General features: G+C 38.4%; 1 pseudogene; it reads left to right on the top strand.

Annotated features, from left to right (window-relative positions):
• Positions 1-1305: 1305 nt before the first annotated feature.
• On the top strand, positions 1306-1425 carry LOC146061917 (5S ribosomal RNA; annotated as a pseudogene).
• The last annotated feature ends 4575 nt before the right edge of the window (positions 1426-6000 follow it).

Below are 6000 nucleotides of genomic sequence, written 5' to 3'. Positions count from 1 at the left end.
AACACATAAAAGCTTTTCATAAACTAAAAGGAATTAAGGAAATGCTTGAGTAAACAGGAAAGTCTTGAGTCTGTTTTTGAAGGATTCTAGAGTGGTGGTCTCTCGAACTGTGCGGGGAAGTTACTTCCATAGAGATGGAGCCACATGGTTAAAATCTCTACACCCAGATGAATTATGAAAGATTCTAGGTACTGCTAAAAGTGCTTCATATACAGATGGCAGTACAGGGCTGGGACAGCATAGAATCAGAAGCTGTTTCAGGTACCTTGGGCCTTGGTCATGTAGGGCTTTGAAACTCAGTAACTTAATCATGAAAATTATATGTTACATAATAAAAGCTTTCATCAAGACTTTCATTAAGACTAGAGCTTGAAAGACTCTCAATTTTTGAGGGTGTGTAGGATTAATAATGATAGAAATAAAGTATAACTGGAATTGATGTTTAAGAAATTCTTTCCTTGGGGAAATAAATAAAATAATTTGCTTAAACAGAAAGCCATTAACAAATTTGAGAGATACTTTGCTAGCTACACAAGTAAGATCCAGAAAACAACATATAATCCACTGGGTGAACCATTTTAACCATGGTAGGCTAAAGGTCCATATGCACTGGCCGATTTTGCCCAGCATGTATGGACAGCGATGATCATAGTTACATAGTAGTTAAGGCTGAATAAAGACTTGCGTCCATCGAGTTCAACCTTTAGCGAGTATGATCTATTAGCTTCATCCCTTGTTAAACATAGTGTATCTTTAAAGACAGATTATGATTATTGTTTTTACCCCTGGATGTTAATTATACTGTACATGGTTATACAAGAGGCAAGAACCTCAAAGATGTCTTAGAGACCACATATATTACTTCTAAAACAAACATATCAACAGAAAACAGTATGCTTTCAATGAATGAATTGTACTAGGGTCCCAATTCAGACTGATCGCACGGCTGTGAATTCGCACAGCAGACTACTATCGATACAATGCACATGGTTACGGTTCACAATACGTAATATGTATATACCAGGGGTAGCCAACCAATGAGAGGCTAAGAGCCAAAAAATATCTTCTGGTAATACAAAGAGCCGCGCCATATCTTTCCGTCTCGGTGCGCCAGGCCAGATAGATGAAGCTGGCTCCATATATATACTACCACCTTTTTCTCTCTGTGTCTCTTTTTCTTTCTCTTTTTCTTTTACATTTTTTCTCTCCTTGCTTCCCCAACCCCCCTCCCCCTCCCCTTTCCTTCTCCATGTCCGAACAAGAAGGCACTCACGTCCGAGAGGTTTTTTGGGCACACGAAAAAGACATTACAGTCATACCACGCTGGCAATGCCCAAACCCGTCCGATCTTGGCAGCCAAGCAGTGTCCGGGCCTGTCCAGTACCAGGACGGGTGACCACCTGAGAAGAACAGGTTCTGTAATGTACAGACAGCACAAGGAAGAAAAACCTCATGATATGGACAATCTGATGGCACCAGGATTCCTCAACCCCCCCCCCCTTTTCCTTCTCCTTCTACTCTCTCTTTCACTCTTTCCTTCTTCATTATGTACTGTTCCCACTTCTCAAATAAAATAAAATAAAATAAAATTACCACCGTCTCACTTATTCACAAAATGTCTGTTTAAATAATAATTTTTTTTTTTATATATATCCTCATCAAATATTATTTGCACTCCTCTTATCACTTCGAGGCACTTTCTGCCCTAAAAATACTATTGCACTTATCCTATATTTATCCACAGGCTATTATAGCCTTGATATACTACACTGCTGCTACACTGCTGCTATACTAATTGTTCTCATCACTGCTGCTATGTATAATAAAAAAAATAAAAAAAAATAAAAAAAAATGTTTTTTTTACAATAAAAAAACGTTGCTATTTTAGAATAAAAAAATGCTGCTATTTTTATGCAATTTATATGCTTATATATTATTATAGTTTTGTAATCGTTTTATTAGGAACCATAAATGTAAATATATTTGTGTTAACATAACCATGAATTTATATTAATATATCTTATTCTCCATTCCTATGTCTACTTGAAATCGCCACTACAATCCCATGAGCTAAAACGAGTATGAACACTGAATTCACACATCTGTCTCCAGTAAGATGGCCGCTCCACCATGAAAAAGATATGAAAATCCCCCACAAAATGGCCGCCGCCGGGAGACAACATATCCGAATACACAGAGAAAAAACCCAAGTGCCCAGCTAAGCAATGACTGTCACTCGCAACAACGAATGAGAAGCAGCCCACTACAAGAAGGAAGTGGGGCATGCATACACTTCCGCCGATGTGTGGCAGAAAGTGAACAGACTTTTCAACACCAATGTACACAGGAAGCGGGGCGGAAGTAACGTCCGCCCACCGGAAGTGGGGCACTTTACCCACGATTGTTATTAACCTTATTTCTGCCATTTAATGTGTCTTGTAATATTTTTGTTTTGAACAGTAAGCATCAGGGTCATGTCACATAAACACCCAGTTAGATTATAGATAGTTATTCACGTTTCTGCGCACTTTAGAAACGATAGGCACATCCCACAGGAAGTGACCTCATAATTATGTCCATTATACCTATACAGTATAAATAGAGCTCCAGGCACTCACCTCCCTCACCCCTTGATGAAGTCTCTACGACGAAACGCGTTGGGTACAGCCTGCTGACTCCTCCATTTTAGATAAGTGACACTCCACTTCAGTTTTTTAAGAAAAACGTTTTTTTCCTTGATCCTGTTTTATGTACTTATTATAGCTTTATCTCTCTCCCCCTCCAACCCCTTTTTTATAGCGAATTCCTTTGTAGGCCTTTTTATAATATTTCGCATATTTTACGTAAAAGTGTTTTTCTAATTTTTACCCATTGTTTGCTCTTTTAACTAGTACTGTGTACTTGAATAAAAAATCCTTTGTTTTTTACAACTGGATACGTTTTTTATATAGGTACAGGTAGTCGCTATCCTTTATCCAATTTTGCTGCTAATTGTTATTTACACCCCTTACCAAGGTGTTTTTCCTTAAAGGACCAGCTGACAACCCCCTCCTTTTTTATAAAGGTTACCTATCATAACCATACTACTAGGTTATTTATTAGTCCAGAAACACAGGTGGCGCCATACATTCCCTTTTTTCTTTGGACATTCTTGGTATTTATTGTAAGGCAGCCCGGTGTTAGGACTTTTTAAACATGTTCAGAAACAATGAACGAACCACAAAAAGAGATCTTTTGTGCAAGAGTATTTTTAATGAGAGTAAACAGATAGAGGAACCCGTACCATCACAAGACCTAGATGATCTATTCTGGGCCATAGAAAAAACACTCACTAAAGAGATTAAAGCATGGTGGGACATACAAGGACTACAGCACTATATTACAGTGAATAGGATCCCAAGAGGTTTGAGAATCCAAAAACAACCCACCTTTGGGAACCAGGACTCCCCGTTTATGGAAAAATGGGATGCCACTCTTCATGCATGTTCCCTGAGCTTGATGAAACTACTCATTGAAGAAAAACAAAGAACTCTCTTAGAATTGGATACAACTATTAAAGCCCAGGAAGGAGTTCTGGAAACCCATAAAGACACGGAGGACTATAGAATTAATGAAAAAGTACTAAACAAAAAACTAGATAGAATAGAGGAGGATGTCATCAAAGGCAAAGAAAAGAAATTCCTGAGGGACAAAATGGACTATGACCAGGGTAAGGTCAAGAATTGGAACAGATTCAACAACCCTGAACACAATATACCACACGACAACAGAAACAAATGGAAACATATTCCACACAAGAAATCATCAACAAGACACAAAAGTTATGACTCACCAAACAACGCACCTGTGAGGACCAACAACAGATTCACAGCCTTACACCGACTGAGATCTAATGGAGATCAAGACTCATCCTCATCAGCCTCTTTTTTATCCCCAAGTACAGGAACACGGAAAAAAGAGGACCTGCGAGCGATCCTGAAAGAAAATGTGAAGCAAGCCTCCCCACTAAAAAGAAAACTGCCAGACGAAGAGGAAAACGGGGCAGTGGGAGGAACACATCACAACAAAAAAAGACCATCATAACAACACAACAGGACATCACAAATAAGGCGACCAACAACGGCATCTTCAATCTTTCAAAACATGTACTAACAACCCCAGAGGTATCCCTTCTAAGCAAGGGTCTCTCCTTCACACCTACAAGTGGCCTTAACAGGTTTGAAACATACATAGACCTGAACAAATTTGTACGTAAGCTGACACTCAAAAGGCATTTCCTAAAGAAAGAAGACGCGATAATATCAAACTTTGACAATAAATCCAAATCCGGTTTAAAACCAACATCCAAATACTACCCATTAGAATCAAAAGGATCTAATCTCAGCATCTTCCACGACCTAGTGAAGAAAGATCTCTGTGACACAGAACAAGGACCAATCAAAAACAAAAATCTGACAAATTCTGAAAGCGAGGCACTCAAAAAACTACAGAAGGATAAAGACATCGTGTTAAAACCAGCTGACAAAGGGGGGGGACTGGTTATCATGGACCGGGAAGGCTATGTCAAAGAAGCACATAGGCTCCTGAATGATGAGAAATCATACAGCCTACTCCCCATTGATCCTAAAGACGCGTACATTGAGGAATTACAAATTCTCTTACTAAAAGGTCTCAGAACAAACATTTTAACGAAAGAGGAGTACCAATTTTTACTAAGATCAGACCCCATTACCCCCATATTTTATTTCCTACCAAAAATCCATAAGTGCCTTGAGAACCCGCCCGGAAGACCTATCGTGGCAGGAATAGACTCACTAACCTCAAACTTGTCTCAGTATGTGGACATATTTCTAAATAAATATGTTAAATGTTTACCATCATACTTGAGGGACACAACAGCAGTACTAAATATAACAGAGAATCTTGAGTGGAAGGAGACATATCTATGGGTAACCATAGACGTACAGTCATTATACACCTGCATTGAACATAGCAAAGGAGTGGAAGCCTGCAGAAGATATCTAGAAGAAGATGCCTCTCTTACACCTGATCATAGAGATTTTATTTGTGATGTCATGCTTTTTATCCTACACCACAACTATTTTAAATTTCAGGATCAATTTTATTTACAGCAATGCGGAACAGCAATGGGGACTATTTTTGCACCAAGCTTCGCTAATCTTTTTATGGGACATTGGGAGAATGTACACATCTACAACAATCAAGATGTAAAAAGCGCGATAATACTCTATAAACGTTACATAGATGACATTTTAATTGTATGGGATGGAACAGAGTCACAGTTTTACGATTTTTTTTAAAATCTGGACAGTAATGACATGAACCTAAAATTCACATCAAATGTACAAAAGGAAGAAATTGAATTCTTGGACCTAATCCTGATGAACGAAAACATAAAAGTAGCAACTAAGAACTTTGTTAAGAGTGTAGATAAAAATAGCTATCTGCACCACAGGAGTAACCACTTGAAAAGATGGAAGAACAATATTCCATATTCACAATTTCATAGAATTAAAAGAAATTGCAGCAGACCTGAAGACCTCGAAGACCAACTTACCCTGTATGGACAAAGATTTGAGGAGAAACAATATCCGACTAACCTTATCCAAAAAGCAGCAGAGAGAACAAGGAACACAAGTCGCACCACTTTACTTACATATAAGAACAAAGAAGAGGAAAAGAAAGAAAACGTATCCTTTATTACTACATATAACCGACATGAAGAAACCATCAGAAAGTCTCTACAGAAACATTGGGGGATACTTCTGATGGACCCCCTACTAAAAGAGATCTTACCACCCAGACCTGTCATAGTCTACAGGAAATCCAAGAACTAAAAGGACATACTTGCACCCAGTATGTTAAAGACCATTAAACCTTCTACAAAGTTACCTCAGTGCAAAGGATCTTACAAATGTGGCAAATGTGTGATTTGCAAATACCTCCATCCGAACAGGAGATGTTTTACAGACACAGGAG

This window comes from Crinia signifera, chromosome 2 (assembly GCF_055691185.1).
Source record: "Crinia signifera chromosome 2, ASM5569118v1, whole genome shotgun sequence".
Taxonomy (NCBI): domain Eukaryota; kingdom Metazoa; phylum Chordata; class Amphibia; order Anura; family Myobatrachidae; genus Crinia; species Crinia signifera.
Note: the sequence above shows the minus strand (reverse complement) of the source record. Positions and strands in the feature narration are given on the sequence as shown.